This window comes from Equus przewalskii, chromosome 22, assembly GCF_037783145.1.
Source record: "Equus przewalskii isolate Varuska chromosome 22, EquPr2, whole genome shotgun sequence".
NCBI lineage: Eukaryota > Metazoa > Chordata > Mammalia > Perissodactyla > Equidae > Equus > Equus przewalskii.
In genome coordinates this window covers 32105243-32124516 of record NC_091852.1, presented here as the reverse complement: position 1 = coordinate 32124516, position 19274 = coordinate 32105243, and the positions used below count along the sequence as shown (strand labels likewise).

The following is a 19274-nucleotide window of genomic DNA, read 5'->3' as shown; positions in this document are numbered from 1 at the left end:
ACCATACAGCATTATTTTGAGTGTTAATTAGCAAAGTCATAAGAATAGTCAGGAAGATGGGGAGTGGACATGGATTTGAAACACACTTCAGAGCACGACTCAAGGCAGCAGTTTACAACAGGAAGCAAAGAAGATTGTGTCTAATTAGAACTTCAGGGGCAATTTCAAAAGGCCTAGTGTAATTACCTGAGCGGGAGGTCAGCCAGATGGAGGGTAACACCTCCAGTAAGGAGAGAAAGTTCTATTTATATTCACAAACTCATTCAGCTATAATTTCTAAGTGCCCATGAAGGAAAATAAGATTGCTACCTTTCAAAATGTTGTGTTAAGTATATTTTAAGGTTCCATGAGCCATGATTTTTACTGGAACTTTACATCATTAAACAACAAATGACCTGTTAATCCAATATGAAATTTAGTCCCATTTTGAGTTAAAGGTACAAACTCTGAAATTTCTATTCTAAAGGGGTATCGCCTTGAAACCTAATGAAAAATATCTAACCTAACCGAGAAAGCATCCCATTCATCATGTTTTAATCAGTGTAATTGTTAAAAATAGTTTTCAGGGGCCGGCCCCGTGGCTGAGTGGTTAAGTTTGTGCTCCACTTCGGTGGCCCAGGGTTTTGCCGGTTCTGATTCTGGGCGCGGACATGGCACGGCTCATCAGGCTGTGCTAAGGCGGCGTCCCATATGCCACAACCAGAGGCACTCACAACTGGAATATACAACTGTGTCCTGGGGGGTTTTGGGGAGAAGAAGGAAGAAAAAAGAAAAAAAAAAGATTGGCAACAGTTGTTGGGTGCCAATCTTTAAAAAAGAAAACTGTTTTCAAATTCAATTTTTTCTAAACAAACCTTAAAAACTTAGATTGTAGAAAACTACAGTATAAAATATTTGGCAGATTTGTTTAAACTTTACAAATATGCTAATTTCCATTAGTTTGTGACAAAAATAAAATATTATTCTTGAAGAGAATATTAATGTGGGATAAGTAATGAGCTTCAGCTTTGAACAGCAGTGCAGTCAAGGTAACAAAGGCACACATATTTTTTTCTGATGGACGCACACGTGGCATCTTCCATGCATGTGCTTACAGGAAAGAAAATCTTGCTTTGAAACTTAATAGAGCCATGCTGACAAGGATTAAAATGTTAGAGTCCTTTATATTCAGAATATAAAATATATTTAAATTATTCTAGGCAATTTGTTTCATATACTACGACTAAGGACTTCAAACAATTAACATTTTAATATGCTGTGCAATGTAACTGCTTGTTGCTTTTATGTTCAGGGTGGGAATTATAGAGCCCTCTGCTTTTACTCTTGAGGTTCCTAATGTGGTGAGGCCAACCATGATGTGAGTTTTATTACTTTGTCTTGTCAGCGATTTTAACTTGACACTAGATCAAGGCCATGGAGCCTCACCGTTCTCTTTGGAGAAGACAGACATTTGCTCTGTCTACTAGGTCATGCTTATTAGATGAGGCAGCTTTGGAACATGAACTACTATTGTCTACTGGTCACTGGAAAGTCTATCCTAATCAGTAATGTTAGACATAGTTGATCTGGAGAATGAAGAATGAAGACAAGGAGATCTGCAGCCAAATGTGCATCCCACTGACCAGCAGCAGATATTTGGGTCTTGCAACAAGGACTAGTGTCGTGGTTGGGAACTTAGAGAGAGGAATGGTAAGGGAAGCTGGATTAGTTATGGTAAGCAAATGTCATGAAACAATGAAAAGGTAAGAAATGAGGAAGTCAGAGGTACTCTGACTAAGTAAGGTACTAAGTAAGTAAGGTACTAAACGAAGACATGGTTTCTCCTACCATGTCTTGGTTTTAAAATTCAAGGGAGTAACATTTCCAGGATAGAGCTTTGTCTTCAGGACTCTTTCTCTTGGCTACAATCTCTTTCTTTGCCTTAGAAGAAGCTCACTGCTTGCGGAGAGATGGAAGGGAGTGAAGTCTGAAGAGTTCACTTGCAAGCACCACCTGAATTCCCAAGTCTAAGTCATTTGAGTAGCAAAAGAAGCAGCCCTCTGGTTCTGTGGGTTCCTGCGTGATGCTCACCTCCCAGGGCTTCTGCTCAGGGGCAGGTATCACTTGCCATCTCCGCCCAGGAAGTTCTTGCACTTGACTTCTCAACTGTCATAGGAAAGAGCACATGGTAGGCAGGGATAGGAAGGAACCCACGAAGAAAGCTCAGGTTTCGTGAAACCAACTCTTGTGTCCACAGTCAGGAAAAATTTAAACTGCTGTTACTCTGACAAGGGCTTGGAATGAATGAGAATAAAGAAAGCAGACATTCCATTTTTTTGCATGCTAAGTCTCTTATTTAAACTGAGACTTTTGGCTTACGATTTCTGACTCTAATTACCCTTTCTCTTAACTATTACTAAAGAGTATATTGATCTGCCATTGAGTATGTAATAGCATTTCACTAAAATCGGAGTATCTAGGAAAGATTAGAAGTATTTACTGGAAATCTAATTTGGCTAAAAGCTAAGCATCTGGCAAGTTCCTGACTTCCTTAGCTTAAGATCTCTAGACCCAGAAGGTAGAGAAAGTACAATGATCTGAAGATTTAGATCCTCTTTTTGGTAGATTGGAATAATATCACCATGTAATCTTTAGTAACTTCATAATTAGGGGTGGGAAAGTCTAAAGATGATTCAATGGGCACTCTAGATGTTAGGAGGGTAGGGATAAAAAAGCCAAAATGAACGCACAAGTAAACACACAAAAAGAGCTACTTCCATGGCCTAAAATTATCTCAAAAATAAAACTGGCAGGTAACAGCAAAAAGATGTCAAAATTTAAATCCTAATTATCTTTTTACCACCTGATCTCAGTGAGGAAGGAAAGTAGAGACATGCAAAGCAGGAGAATTTCTCCAATAAGTTCAAACTAGAAGAGTGTGTGCAAAACGTGACCAGGAAGGTCTCTAACCAGAAGACTCTAGAAATGGCATAAACCTTTAAGAGAGTGTCAGATAGGCTAGATTCAAGAATGTGCTGAAGCATTGGAAAATTAGGGGAGAAAACATAGAAGAATGCTTTTAAACCAATAAAATTATTTTCAGAGTTGGAACAAGCTTTATAGGATGAAGCTATTTTATTTGGGATCACAGGAATATAGTGCAATCACTTTTTTTAAAGATGTGGAAATTGAGACCCAGAAGACAAAGATTTACCCAGAAGCACAGAGCTGATAAGTGGAAGAACCCAGACCATATTCCAGTTCTTCTGAATGTGGATCCTGTGCTTTCCTCACTGCTGAAATGATAAACATCTCACCAGGTGACTTGCAATATGCAAGGTGCTGTTCTTAGGGCTCAAACCCAACTAAATGTGGGATGGATAAGGGAGGCCTGGCTGAAGAGCAGCGTGTTTGAAAATACCTTAGCTTTTTCAGCAGATGACTTATTCTATTCTGTATTCAGCTTAATATCATGTAAGTAATCTTTGATTATACCTGTTCTACTGTACTTTGGCTGGACAACCTCAAGAACGCTGTATTCATTTATGGGTTACACTTAAAGCAAGGAGAAGCTACAAAGCTTGTTCAGAAGAGAGACCAAAACTAAGAAGATTTGAAACCACATCATCTTGCAGGTTTTAAAGCATGAGTTGCCCATTTAAGCACTTACAGCACTCAGGCCACTGATATAAACAACTGAAATGGAATAAGAGGAGACATATTTCTCTACTACTAAAGGAAAACATCAGTGGAAGCCTGACAATAAACAAAAACTGGGAGTCTGCCTCAGGATATGCAGCACAATAGAGAGTGATGGGGACTGTGGCACACCGGAAATCTTAGGCCTAGTCTGATGGAGGCAAGCACTACCCACCTCTAGCTGATTATTGCATTGTAGGAATGCTCACCCAGTGCTGCTAGAACTCTTTATTTTTTCAAGTGAAAATTGAAATGTGGCTATTTATGCAAAATTACCCAATTTTTATGTATTGGCTCAATTAATAAAACAAACTGCCACTGCTAACAACAAAAATCACTGTGTGGAATGAATAAACTGTCTCCAAACTTGATCAGGTCCATGGGCCAACAATTTGCGACCTCTAAAGTAAAAGTCTTAGGGATGTTTATTCTGAACAAGACAAAATTCCAACAGTAACCTGTAATTTTTTAAGGGATATAAGATGAAAGAGGGAATCAGTTATTCTTTGTAGATGCAGAGTGAAGATTAACATTTAAGGGAGGTAGAATCTAAAGAAGAACCTTCTAAGAGAGATGTTTGAAGATATCCCCAAAGACATTGCTTCAGTGAACTGCTGTTACTGCTGCTGCTGAAAGACAGAAAAATGTGATGATAATCAGGAACAATATACGAAACCATGGGAACATTGCCCTGTGCTTATCCAAACCATGATGTGTAAGTGTAGAGCTCTAACCACTGAATTTCAACAAATTTGTAATTTATCTGAAGAAGGTAAAGAGAAGACAAAGTAAAATAATCAAGGAAATGGTGCTACTCTTTCCTAAGAACAAATGCAAAAGATGAAGAATCTTTAATGTGTAAGTAAGATGGCGAGGTGAAATAACTACAGATCAGCATTTAATATGCTAAAGTGCAACCTACGTTTCTTAGGGGATTATGATGTCCTGACTTTCCCTGACTTATTTGTACTGGTCCTTTGGGACCCCTCTGATCCCTATGCTCTCTGGGGACATTTATGGAATTTGTAATTCCATGGAAAATCCTTAGGAAGCTCTGCCATAGATCATAATCTTAGAATATTTGAAGTATAGGAACTCAGAGATCATCTGGTTGATTTCTCATTTTCTGATGAAGAAGAATTAAGTGATTTTTACCAGGTTCCCAGGGAGAGGAACTAAAACTAGAATTGATAAATTCAACTCTACTCCATTACTTCACGACGTATTTCCTGTCTAATCATGAAGGAGGGAGTCAGCTGACTGTCAACTTCAAATCAATACAGAAGTAGGAGGTCGCTCCCTGAGATTAAGGGGGCGGGGAGTATAAGATGACAAAAGCACCAAGAACACAGAGAACATTACTCATCATGGACAGATCCCTGTGCCCGCCCCTCTGCCCTGCCCCAGTATACCTGTCACCAAAGATCTATTCTAGAGCTGACTTCTTGTCCAGCCTCATGATATGGGCTATAACATAAGTAAATAATAGCATCCCTGAGCTCAGGCAGACGTAAAAAGTGTTGAAGAGAAAGCATTGTCATCGTATTCATATTTCTGCTCAGTGGGAGATCAATTTACAGATTAAGCAGGAAATGACTCCTCTCATTAACTGGTGTTTAAGGGCTCTTCCTTTCAGCATTGCCTGTTACTGAAACCTCTGATCTCACAGGAAAAAATACGTGGTCCAGGAAGAAGGCAGACCTAGAATGTGAACTTGGGAAAGGTTTTGGCTGTACACTCACACAGATGTTTTCATTAGCAACTTCAACAGGTAAACAGCTTTTGTGAAAGGAAGTTGGAGGTAGGGAAAGTTCTTTTATTTGTTTATCGAATATTTATTAAGGGGCTACTAGTGCCAGACACTATGAGTATGTTAGAGCTACAGTAGTGGATGAAGCAGATATAGTTTCTGCCCTCGTGTTTTTTGTTGGTTTGTTTTTTGTTTTGAATGAAGAAGATTCACCCTGAGCTAACATCTGTGCCAATCTTCCTCTATTTTGTTTGTGGGTCACTGCCACAGCATGGCCACTGACAAGTGCCAGACATCCACGCCTGGAATGGAACCCAGTTGCAGAAGCAAAGCATGCTGAACTTAACCTCTAGGCCACGGGGCTGGGGCCATAATGGAGTTTTCATTCTTGTTGGGAGGGGGGAAAGAACAATACACACATAGAAAAGTAAATAACATGAGGTTAAATAATAATTGTTAGGAAAAAAATTAACTAACATGAAGAAAGAGGGAGGCAGGAAGTCTGCTCTTTCAGAGGTGATATTTGAACGGACATCTAAACAAAATAAGAGAGTCAATGAACAAATCAATGGAGGAAGAATTTCTGGGAAGAGGTACCAGTAGGTAGGAAGGTGTGTTCTGGGAAAAGCAAGATCAGGGAAGTGAGCAAATGAGAGATTACTAACTATTAAAAACTGATAATTAATGATAAGATAGACTGTATTTTCAGCAGATATATAAATAAATGCCAAAAGTTAATGAGAATAGCCTCACAGCAGGACACGAAACCCTACTCTAGAGCAGATTATGAAGAAATGAGTTTCACAGAGCAAAGAAATGTCAGAATTAAAACAAGTTATTCATCTTTATTACTTGTAGATTATTAATAGTTTCCTGTTGTGGCAGAATTGTAAGTTGATATCATATACATATGCATATATGATAAAATATGTAGAATTTTAATACAGAGTGTGAGTAGAGTAATTCTTGACAAATTCTTTCCTTTTTTTTTAAGAGATGGGCACCTGAGCTAACATCTGTTGCCAATCTTCTTTTATTTTTTTTCTTTCTTCTTCTTCTCCCCAAAGCTCCCCCAGTACATAGCTGCATATTCTAGTTGTAGGTCCTTCTGCTTGTGGAAATTCTTTCTTTATCTTCACAAAATTCAGGGTAAAGTATTCCTTTTATTTAGAGATACCTAAACTGCCAGAGTCATTATTACACTGTCCACTTTCATATGCTGTTGGAGTGTAGATTGATATAAATATTCTGGCAAGCTATTAGGCTTTAGTGTATAAAGAGCCTTGAAAAAATTTATGCCATTAGACACAATAATTCCACTTCTAGGAATCCATCCTAAGGAAATAAACAAATACAGACAAAGATTTATGTGTAAGGATATTCACAATAACTCTATTTATAATAGTGAAAAATTAGAAATAGTTCAAATGTCCAACACAAATTACTGTACAGCCATATGATGAAATACTTTGCAACCATTGCAAACTGTGATTTCAAAAGTTTTTAATAAGAAAGGAGAATTCTAATGAGCTAAAATAAAATGGGAAAGAAGTTGAAAAGTTACATATATAAAATACACAAAAGATGTATGTGTCTATACATACCGTGGAGAAGACAATGAAAGGATACACACCAGATAGCTGAGTAGTGGAGGGGCAGATCATTTTTATTTTCTTTATTTTACTTCTTTTTTCAAATTTTCCACAATGGGAAACTATCATTTCTATATATGAAAAGAAAAATTTTAAAAAGAATATGAAGATTTGGCTATCCTTGGTTTGCTCTCCTTTGATGGAGTCAAATTGACTATTTATTTTAATCTTCAATTTTTCTATTGAAGACATCATCCTGGTACATTTGTCTAGCTGATGTCTGGGTCCAGGAATTGTGTTTGTCTTGAGGATAAGATTTTAGATTTTGCTGTGCAAAATCTTTTTAGTTTGATGTAGTCCCATTTGTTCATTTTTTCTTTTGTTTCCCTTGCCCGGTCAGACATGGGGCTTGAAAATATGCTGCTCAGACCAATGTCAAAGAGCATACTGCCTATGTTTTCTTCTAGAAGTTTCATGGTTTTGTGTCTTACATTCAAGTCTTTAATCCATTTTGAGTTGATTTTTGTGAATGGTGCAAGGGAATGGTGTACTTTCATTCTTTTGCATGTGGCTGTCCAGTTTCCCCAACACCGTTTATTGAAGAGACTCTCCTTTCTCCATCATATGCTCTTGGCTCCCTTGTCGAATATTAGCTGTCCATAAATGTGTAGGTTTACTTCTGGGCTCTCGATTCTGTTCCATTGATCTGTGTGTCTGTTTTTGTGCCAGTACCATGCTGTTTTGGTTACTATGGCTTTGTAGTATATTTTGAAATCAGGGAGTGTGATACCTCCAGCTTTGTTCTTTTTTCTCAGGAATCCTTTGGCTATTCGGGGTCTTTTGTTGTTCCATATAAATTTTAGGATTATTTGTTCTATTTCTGTGAAAAATGTTCTTGGAACTTTGATAGGGACCTCATTGAATCTATAGATTGCTTTATGAATGGTTAAAGAAGATGTGGTGTATATACACGATGGACTACTACTCAGCCATAAGAAATGACGAAATCCGGACATTTGTGACAACATGGATGGACCTTGAGGGTATTATGCTGAGTGAAATAAGTCAGAGGGAGAAAGTCAAGTACCATATGATCTCACTTATAACTAGAAGATAAAAACAACAACAAACAAACACATAGCATTGGAAATTGGATTGGTGGTTACCATTGGGGAAGGGGGTAGGGGGGAGGGCAAAAGGGGTGATTAAGCTCACATGTGAAGGGACGGATTATAATTAGTTTTTGGGTGGTGAACATGATGTAATCTACACAGAATTCCAAATATAGTATGATGTACATCTGAAAATAAACAAATAAATGAAGAAAAAAAAAGAATTTAAATTTTTAGGGGCCAGCTGTGTGGCCGAATGGTTAAGCTCACGTGCTCCACTTTGGTGGCCCAGGGTTTGCTGGTTTGGATCTTGGGCGCAGACTTAGCACCATTCATCAGGCCATGCTGTGGCAGCATCCCACGTAGAAGAACTAGAATGACTTATAACTAGGATATACAATTATGTACTGGGACTTTGGGGAGGGGAAAAAAAAAGAGGAAGATTGGTAACAGATGTTAGCTCAGGGCCAATCATCTTCACCAAAAAAAAAAAAAAGAAAGAAAAGAAAAGGGATTTAGATGTTTAAAAATTGCTTAAGTCCCAGCTAGAATTTTCCACAGTTTGTCACATTGTGTTTCTAGGCGATGCTCTTTGAAACAAGTATTTCCTTGGTAAAATAAATTTGAGAAATGCTATGCAGTATATCCTCCTCTTAAAAGTCGCAATGCACATTATGATGTTAAAATTTCAAAGATGCACTATAATATAGAAAACTGACTGAATTTGTTTACCCAACATACACCAAACTTTAGGAGAAAAGCCTTTTTGTTTATTTTTCTTCACATACTTTCTTTTAACATTTTTCAGAACTAGAGTTTCATGGAAATCTCTTTATGAAGTAAAGGATTAGATAATTTTGAGGTGGATAAATGGGTAAAGAACTGCTTTAGAATATGGAGAGCTTGGGGGAAATGTTTTCAAAGTTATGAAGCCAAAAGCCTTTCAAGTTGACGGGAAAAAGCACAAGCATGATTTAATGATTCCATGGTACTTCTGTTAGAAACCTAATTCTCAGGCCTCTTTACTCATAGACCTGGCACATGGACTGAGAGTGATTCAGTTTATTTCAGTGAATTTGGTCGTACTATATCTTGGAGGGAGGAAACTCACTATTTAGTTACAGACCCACTTCTCATGTGCCCAAATATAGTGATAGAACAGCACGTTAATAATTTAACGTTTGTCGATAGAATGAGTGAATTGAAAAATGTCATTCTTATCCATCACCTTGAATACAGCAAGAAGGACGCATACCTCATTTCATTTTTATTATGATTTTTTTCACTGAAAAAGACCTTAACGTGGTCTTCTACTTCAACCCTTGTGTCTTCAGAAAGCTGAGAGTTGCTAACCTCATTTTCAAGTGAAAAGTAAGGAGATGAAGTGACTTGCTCAGGGTCACCCAGCTATGCTTAGTCTTCATCCAAGATTTCTTGGCTCTTTGCTTCTGGAAAAGAAGAAATGGCAGTAGCTGTCTGAGGTGACGTGAGTGGGAAAATGGCCAGCCATCAGTCCCCAGAGAACCTCATTTTCAGTCATCCTGACTTTGTGTCCACCCATGTGAGCCCAAAGTCACCAAGTCAGCCACTCACAGATGCCAAAGTCAAACCCAGTTCTCCAAGATTCCCTTCTGCTCTGCTGTCCTCAGAATGGGTATTTGAACAATGCTCTTGTTTTTAAATCAAGATTTATTATTCCATCGACAATGGAGGAGAAAGAAAGCCTCAGTCTGAATGTGAAGTTAGCCATCGCCAGGCTGTCCCCTCGCCATTGGGAGCCTACAGCCATCCCTCCTTCCTGGGTCAGAAACACTGCGGAGCAGGACTCACAGCTCTCAGCACCCCTCAGACTTGCCTTTGGCAGCTTGGAGCTTCCACACGGGCATCTCCCTCCCGCCTTCTGCATCAGGACGCCTGAAGGGTTTCTTGAGCGGATTTGGACTGTGTACAAAACAGGAAGAACCAGTGTCCTCAGGCTGCTTCTGCCTTCAAAGTTTCCAGAGTTCCTAAGGTAGGGAATTCAAAAGCCTAAAGACTGCTCAAAACTGGGGAGAGGAAAAATATAGGGAGACTAGGCAAAACAAAACAGTAATAATAACAATAACAACAATAATCACAGCCACCATTTACTGAGTGCTTTTTATCCATCACCCTGGTAAACATTTTTTCGCTATTTATGTAATCCTACCTTATGAGGTAGATCTTATCCCCACTTTATAGATGACAAGAATGAGGCTTAAAGGAGTTATATGCGTCTAGGGCTGCCTAGGTTACACAGCTATTGAAGTGGCAGGGCCAGTTGTTCTTCCTCCCTCCTAGGCCCATACTCAATATCTGCATTGCCAACTTCCAGGACTTCAGACGGGGCCCTCTCCTCGCACGATAAAATGGCAGTACGTGTCGTATCAATAAAGTTGGTTAGCTCTTAAATTAATGACATCAGTGAAGCCAGCTAGAGGCCTAGTTCGTGTGTGGGCCTGTTGATTTCTCCTCTTTGGCCACAGATTGGGTCTCTAATCTCAGCCAGCTGGCCACTATTTAAAATGTGCTGTTAAGGGACGAGACAGCAAAACACTGTACATGGCTTTGTGAAATCCTGAAAATTACACCAAAAAACTACCTAAGGTGAAATTACTGCTGTTTTGGGCCAATGTCATCCTCTTTGCATGGGAAGGACAGGGTTACATAAAATCTCGAAGTGAAGTCCGTCGCTAAAGAACCCAGAGGGTCAAGCACACAGCTCTGTTTTGTTTTAATGGCAGGGCGTTAGAGGAGCAGCTTGTTTCTTGTGGGAAGATTAGGAAAACTCTAGTTATTACATTTTACCGAATGTGGTTGCAGGCACTGAGCATGCTGTGAAGAGATGCTGGCGTGGCCACTAATGGAAATAGGATGATTTCTTAAAATTTCCACTAACAAATATGTAGGAAAAGGGCTTTTTTTCTTTAACTCCATGAATATTAAATCAGCGTTGGGAGTAAGGAAATATTAATTTCACCATAAGATTAGAGAGTTTAAAAGGTCAGTTCCAGGTGTTTGTAATGAACTGGAGTCAGAATGAGGCAAATGAAAAAGAAATTTTCTCTTTTGTATGGAGATAGAAAGTACACTGGTAATTGCCTGAAGATTACACTAGTTTTCAGAATGAAAAAAAATTAAGCTTATCTGATACCACTTGAGAATGTAGATGACACTAATAATATAGCACGTTTCTGCTCAAACGCCTTTAAATGTTATATTTGATTGTAAAAATAGGCACAAATATAATGGAATCAAAGTAGCTGGACGTTGTAAAAATTTTTCCCGTTTTAAGTTGGAAATACTTTAGCTTAAAATCCTGGTTTGAGAAGTACTTAGTTGAAAGAATTGTACACTTTGTAGGAAACCATGGACACAGGTCCAGAGCCAGCCTCTTTCCTTCTGGACGTTTGTGAGTGATATTGACTTACTCCCAATCACTGGCCATAGGCAGCCCCTAATGACATCTTCACAACTGCTGTAATCTAGTGGTCCAATAAGCCATGAATTTCAAATACTTTACCAAAATTTCCATTCCATTTGAGCATCTCTTTAATTAAAAGAGAAGGGTTTCAATGAAAATGAAGACTGGAATTTGTGTGTGTGTGCCATGTCGAAAACTAAAAGGAAAAGGATGGCGCACAGAAAACCCCAAGCACGATTAATCAGATGACAAAGTTTTTGCCAAGTACCCGAGAATGCTTTTCTTTGCTAATTCTAAATGAACGTTTGTCAGAGCCTAGCAGTTCATACATCGAACTTCCCATCCCCACCTTAGCTTGTTTTTCCTTTAAACACCATTTCTCCCTATCCACCGCTTCGGTACCCCAGAAGAGCCCACCCCAGAAGGCACAAAAGCTCTATATTGCCTGGTTAAAGCTGGCACTTCATCCTTAACTCACTCCACTGAGCCTTTATTTTTTTCACCCTCAAAGAAGAGGCTTGGAGGGGTTTGGAAATAGAACTCTAGCCTCCCTTAATTCTGAATTTGCTGGCTTTTGTCACTTTAAACCAGATCCTTCATGTTATTTAAATGTGACCCCCCCCCCCCCTTCGGGATAACGGCTAGGGAAAAGAATTTAATGTTATTTTTAACTGAACTATCTTGTTAACCTTGGGGGACATCCCTGGAGCTGAAACCCATTCAAGTAATAATAGCTGAAACCACGCATTGCCTGCAGACAGCTCTGCCGAGTCAGTCTGCAAAAGCTCTTTAAACGCACATCTCTGCCCAGCCCTTTTCTTTTGGTTTCTGTGGAATTTTTCTTAGTAACCAGTTTTAGCAGAGCGGGTTACCGACAAGAGCACTGAAAGGAAGGGTGGTGGGGAGGACCGCTTGCTGCATTAATAAAAACAAAGCCAGCTTGTGTAAGCTGTGTCCCCCCCGCCTTGGTGCAAAGGGGCAAACAGCACAAGTGCCTCTCCTAGCACACAGTTCCAGTCTGCAGGGACTTATATTTTTAAATACAATTAAAAGTAATGCCCCTTTGTTGATTATACTCGCCTTGCCAAACTTGAGGACCTCCAAAACTGCCAAACATTTACTTTTAAATTTCGTATGCCGAGCCTCCTTCCAAATGCTGTCATTCTCACAGAGGGCAGGGCAGCCTGGGATGACCGGCTGGCTTCCCAAGATTCTAGGAAGTTGCTCGGACAGTATTTCAAACGGATACTGGTTCTGAGACTGAGCAGATCAAGCCGGAATTTGGTGTCACTTTCGTCTTTAGGAGGGAGATAGAATTGTTCTTGTCTCTTGATAGTGCACAAGGTTCCGTGTGGAAAACACCAAAGTAAACTTGCCAGCTCCGTGTGTGCAAGCAGCAGAGTACTGTATGTGGTCCAGACCCAATTCACAAAGACTCATCCAAGGAAAGAGAAATGCACAAACATGTCTGTACTTTGTCCTCCGAATTTTAAAACCATCTAATGTTACATAGCTCACGTGAATTTTATTTAAAGTGCGGCCATCCACGAAGTATTCCCTTTATGCTTTCAGTGGCTGATCTCTTTCCTTGCTGTTCACGACTATGATTATTTTATAAGCCCTTTTGTAGCTGGGTTTATTTGACTTAACCTTTTAAATGTAGCTTTGTTTCTGACAATACGGGAAGTATAATGCCAAAGGAAAACTCTGTGGTGGGGGCAGGGGTTGATGCGGGAGACAGGCATGCGATTTGAAATCAGAAATCTTGGGAAGATAGCAAACTTATTTGGGAGTTTCTTGATTTTTCCAGTGTAACTATCTATAAAGCTGGCCGCCAAGTTTTGATTCCTAGGTTTTATGAGGTTGCAGAGGTACAAAACTAATCCTTGGCTAGGTGTTCTTTTTTTTTCTTGATGAAAAATGCAGGCATGGAAAACAAGGTGCAGCATCCGTTTTCAATTAAAAAAATAAAAATTTAAAACCTTTCCCTCTGGGCCTGGTACTGAGCCAGGTGAGGGAATGGGATGGGTGTGGTCCCTGAGAAAGTAATAAGATGAAAATACCCTTCTGCTTGAAGTCAATTTGTATTTCAGAGGACTTTTCCCCTTCTTCCAATAAAGAAAGTTACACCGTGCTATCATTTTATTTCAAATGCTTTTGCTTTAAAAATTCACTTACTTTGAAATTTTACTAATTCCCAAGAACACTGGATTGGATTTCTGTTTTCTCTGTGCATCTCTGATTTCTGTTCGATCCCACAGGGGTAAATATTTGACATCCAGCCATTCCCAGGGGTGGCAGACCAATGTACTAAACAGAGTCGTTTCATTTCACCAAGCGATGAAGTCAGGCTCCAGGGGATAAACAGCCGTCCATAAATAACCTCTCAGAAATAGCCTCAGGAACATGTCCTGCAAAGAAATCCTGGCTCAGGACATTCTATTTTGTTTATTTTGCATAAAAGTTTTCTTTGTCTAGATTTGCACCAGCATAAAAGCACTTTCAGCAAAACAGGCAGTTAAAACAAAACAAAACCAAATAAATAAAAAATTCCCACCCGAAAGGAAATTAACTATTGCTCTTTGAAATGCCAGGAGAAAACTAGTTTACCTGTCATTCTAATGACTAAAGAGTGGTGAGAAGGGGAAAAGGACCTGGAGGGAATTCCATGCCAAGTAGGACTATTCAGAGCCTCTGTCTGATGCCCAGGTCCCGTATGCTACAGTGAAAAGCATTTTCAATATCTGACTCCTAGCGGCAAGTCCAAGGGTTGTCAGTAATGAGACATGCTTTAAGACTTAGCATTTGGCCAAGATACAACTGACCCATCAGTACTGTGAGATAGCTGGAATTTCTCTTCGAAAATCTGGAGGAAATTTGCCATTTTAAAGTGTTCTTTTGGAACTTCAATTTCTGCCTTTTAGAGGGATGAATTCAAGCAAAGGGAAGGGTTGATGGGGAAGTGTTAAATGGATCGGTACTATATGTTGTCCTTACTTTGAGCGTTGTCATTGAGCTCAGTTTCACTTTTAGCACCTCAAGAAGTGATCCAATTTATATAATTGGATGACTTATGTCTAGATACTTAGCCAGATTCAGAGGATTTATAAAAATAGCATGAATTTCAAAGACCCTCCCTGCCACAGGGTCAATTAGTAATTACCATTTTTATATTAACAATTACCTCCTACCTTTTTGAAAGTCAAGTATCCCAATTCTCATGACTCTTAGTCAGTTTTTCTTCTAATTTCTTTGATTTCTGTCTCCTTTATTTTTACTACCACCACCCTAGGTCAAATTCTCATTATTTCAGAACTGCAGCTATACAAGAGACAGCCTCCCAACTGGCTTGCCTGCCTTCAAGCTGTCCCCACCACGACATCCCAATTCCATCTCTGGATTAATTATCTTAAAGTCATGCATTACATCATGAATTCACCCTGCTCAGAATTTGTATCTGGCACCCTGCTTCCTAAAGGAGGAGATTCAAACTCTAATATATCTTTTCTCTGTCCTAATTTTACGTCTACTTACTTCTGTAACCAAACTTGCTATGAGGTATTCTTTAGAATCTCTCATGTTTCTGTGCCTTCACCTTTATTTACACAATGTCCCTGCTTGGAATGTCCTTCCTTCAATTTGATGTCTCAATGTCAAAGTTAAGCCCAAGCATCCTCCTCTACTTTTTCTGAAGTGCTATGAAATAATATATCATTTACTTTGGAGTATTGGTTTATTTGGCTTGTGGACCTCATAACCCTGACTAGATTGTAAATTCCTTGAGGACAAGAACTAGGTCTTGCAAATCTTCTCATTCCCCAAGCAATGTTTGTCCACCATCAGTGTGAAGAGACAATTCCCTCTTTAGGAATATTTAAACTACTTTATTAACTTATGGTTATCAAGAGGAACATTCCTTTGCTGAGATAGTTTCAGTTTCCTAAAGAGTGAGGTCATTCTCAGCCTCAGTAACTGATGGAAGGGATGGACTCTCAAGCCAGAACTAGATATGAGGGGGCAAAACCTATGGAAATGGAAGAAAAAAGCTTAGCCATTTTCTCTTGTTCTCCATTCTAATGAGTCTGAATATCCAAGAAGGAATTCTTACTTAGGCGGTTTTAAAAGGATATCTGTAACATCAAGAGCCCAACGGGGAAAGAGCCTATATAGTGGACAGCTGGCTTCAGCAAATTAGCCCTATTTTGTATCCCAGATTGCCTAGATTCTGCTATTAATTTCCTTTTGTTATCTTCAAGGCTTTTGGAAAGTTACATTGAATGTTACAGCCCTGTGTTAGATAAGCTATGGGTAAACAAAGGAATGGTCATCTGTCCAGTGTTAAGGGGAGAGTTTTTCCCTTTGGTGGCCAATATGATGGTGGAAACAGTGGATGGAAAGACAAATCAATCTTAGAAATATGTTGTCTATCTCTCTTCCTCACCAGGAGAAGTCAAAATCAAGAGTTTTGGGTTTTATGTTATTTTTAATGTTAATAAGAAAAGTAGCATTTCCTCCTTAAATTCTTATTAAAAGATGTATAATATTGAAGACTCATAAACAGATATAGTTATTATTATTTACACATTGATTCAATTGTAGCAGTTTAAAATTTATGCCCTATAACATAAATATATAGAAAGGTAATTTCATTTTCTGTAACTAACTTGTTCATATGCTCCTATTTCTATCTAGTTTTGAAAAGTTTAAATTTTCCCAATCAAGTAACTAGTCACTTTTGATTTAAGTTTTGCTTGAGACTTTTCCAATTTAAATCAGCCTTTTGAGGTAAACACTCAGTTGTTCAGCTTTTCCTCCCCATCTTTTCTTTCCCTTTCTCTCTAGGGAGCCTCTGGGAACAGAAGAAATCCTCCATAACATTTTAGACTTAAGGAGATGAGATGCACCAATGGTCTGTGATTCCTTACTGCACATCATGTAAAAAAATTAACTCAAAAAACATAGACCTAAATGTGAGTACCAAAACCAAAAAAATACTATTAAAAAATACAGGAGGACATCTTTGTGATTGGAAGTTAGGCAAAGATTTCTTAGAAAGGACATAAAAAGCACAAACTATTAAATCAAAATATTGATATATTAAGCTTCATCAAAAATACGAAAGACACTGTTAAGAAAATTAATGGACAAGTCACAGACTCGGAGATAACATGCACAAAGCACTTATCTTATGAAGACCTGTATTTGGAATATTTAAAGAATCGTTATAACTAAATAACAAGAAAAAAATAATTTAAAAAATGAGCAAATATTTTAAAAGACACTTTACCAAAGAAGTGATATAGATGTTGAATATGCATATGAAAAGATGCCCAACATCATTAGTCATAAGGGAAATCAAACTCAAAACTATGAGATACCACTGCGTATCTTTTAGAATGGCTAAAATCAAACACCAAGGGCTGTGAGGATGTGGGAATGTCCAGTGGTACAGCCACTGTGAAAACAATTGGTAGTTTCTTGAAAAGGAGGCATTGTCTTAAGGGGGAAAGTCCACCAGTTGTCTCCCCAGGTCTCAATTCTCCAATGCTCCTTAAATAATAGTTGGAAAAGGTAATCGGTTTAGTCAGAAGACTACATTCTACAATCTTCCTTACCAGTTATCCAGGGGGCTAAATTCTTGTCAGTAAAATGTAAGCAGAAGTTGTTGAGTGGGAATTCCGAGGAAGCTCTTTAAATCAGGATGTTTGATAGAAATATAACGTAGGCCACACGTGAGAGCCACGTATATAATTTAAATGTTTTTGGTAGCTACATTCAAAATGTAAGAAGAAACAGCTGAAATTAATTTTCATAATAAACTTTATCTAACCCCGTAGATCCAAAATGTTATCATTTCAACACAAAATCAATATAACAAATTATTAATGAGATAATTTACATGCTTTTTTAAAATATGAAGTCTTCAGATTTGGGTGTGTATTTTACACGTTCTGCACATCTCAGTTCAGACAAGCCACATTTCAAATGCTCAATAGCCACATGTAGCTGGTGGTTATTGTATTAGAGAGCACAGTTTTAGATAGATGAGCATATTTTGCCCTTCTGCCTCTCTTCCTTTAGAGATGCAATATATTTGTGTTGGCTGGAGTTTCAGCAGCTATTTTAGACTATGAGTTTTCCTTGAGGTAGCACGCAGTGGAACAGAAGGATAAAAAAGATCTGATTCAGGATGCCTATGTAATTCCCTTACCAGCCGTGGCCTGCCAAATTCTGGACTTCTTTTACGTGGCTATGGTAATATCAGAGAATATGAACTGTGGTGAAAGTCATTCTTAGTGATAAAGAGGCCCACTAAATGATAACAGAAGATAGATAGTACTTTATATTGATTAAAAGCCCAATTTTAGTAGCCATATATCTAGGTACAGATCCTGACATTGCCATGTACTGATGTGTGATCTTGGGTAAGTTATTTAAGCTCTCCAAACTTAAACTGATAATAATATCTCCCTCTTAGAGTGAGGACTAAAAAATGTTAATGTATGTACCATACTTAGATTATGCATATCACGTAGTAAGTTCTTTGTAAGAGTCAGCTGTTATTCATTCATAGGAAAGTGTAATAATTCTGAACTTGTATGCATCTGATAATGTAAGCTCCAAATATATAAAGCAAAATTGACAAAATTGTACCAAATGGTTGATCAATCTACAATACTATTTCAAGACTTTGACACATTTCCCAATAACTGACAAACAGAGCAGACAAAAGAATGAAAAAGATTTGAATAAATGAATGTGATTAATATGCCTTGGATAAGGCACAAATTTAGTGACCTTCAAATTTGAAAACTATTACAAGTATGAAAACATATCAGTTTGAATAATTTTTATTATTGGGGAAAAAAGAATGCTGGCTTTTTTGGGTTTACCATGTTATTTATATTTGAGGAAACATGATGAAGTATCTGTATGCTCAACTTTTTAGTTTCCTTCCATTCCATTCACAGACTAAATACATAAAAATCTATATTTTAACTTGACATAAATCATTAATTTCATAATTTATCACACAAATATGAAGTTTCTGGTTGCAAACTCTTCACTCACTTTGTATATTCCTTAGCAAAACAGCATAAGCAAATGAGTGGATAATGCTTTCTTTGGAGGTTGACAAATGTTCCCTCCCATGGGAGATTTCTAGCACAGCCTTTTTTTCATGCTCCAGGAAGCTATTCACTTGGTCTGTCTCCCAATGAGATGCAGCAGGTGGAAATAAACCCAAATTTCCAAAGTGTTAGAATATTTGCAATGATTCCTGTTTATAATATCTCCTTTAAAGTTTGGGTGCTTTCCCCCCTAACTTGCAACTATCTTGTAAAACATTACCTTTCGTTTGTTTGTTTGTTTCAATGAAATAATTTGCATCCTTTGTGAAGAATCAAATTGAACAGGATTTGGTATTTGAAAAAAAAAGAAAAAAGCATTGGCTAACCATTAGACTAGAGCCTGGGAGATGGAAAAAGAAACAAAATTCGGCTCAAACTTACTAAACTATCTCAATCGTACAGAAACTCCAAGCAACTAAAATACTCTCTGGAGAGTAACATTTCAAGCTTAGGAAGAAGTTATTTACTTCGTGTAGGAAAGTACTTTGCTCCAAAGAGGGGCCCTGGCTCACCATAATATTGGGTTTGGCCTATCGTGGGACTAGACTTAAAATATTTTATGTTCTCAAT

General features: G+C 38.2%; 3 long non-coding RNA genes across 4 annotated transcripts in view; 2 read left to right on the top strand and 1 right to left on the bottom strand.

The window, feature by feature from the left end:
* LOC139078583 (uncharacterized) overlaps window positions 1-19274 on the top strand; it is a 354388-nt gene that overhangs the window by 264819 nt on the left and 70295 nt on the right. The window lies entirely within an intron of this gene.
* On the bottom strand, window positions 7077-13247 carry LOC103567366 (uncharacterized). Its single transcript, XR_548698.2, has 3 exons — window positions 12655-13247; window positions 9988-10073; window positions 7077-9580 (listed from the first exon to the last, which is right to left on the bottom strand). It is a non-coding gene; the product is annotated as an uncharacterized lncRNA (long non-coding RNA).
* Window positions 16412-19274, top strand: part of LOC139078584 (uncharacterized) — a 29690-nt gene continuing 26827 nt past the window's right edge. For both annotated transcript variants that reach the window (XR_011531601.1, XR_011531599.1), the window contains exon 1: window positions 16412-16544. This is a non-coding gene — a long non-coding RNA (uncharacterized lncRNA). The remainder of the gene's footprint in view (window positions 16545-19274) is intronic.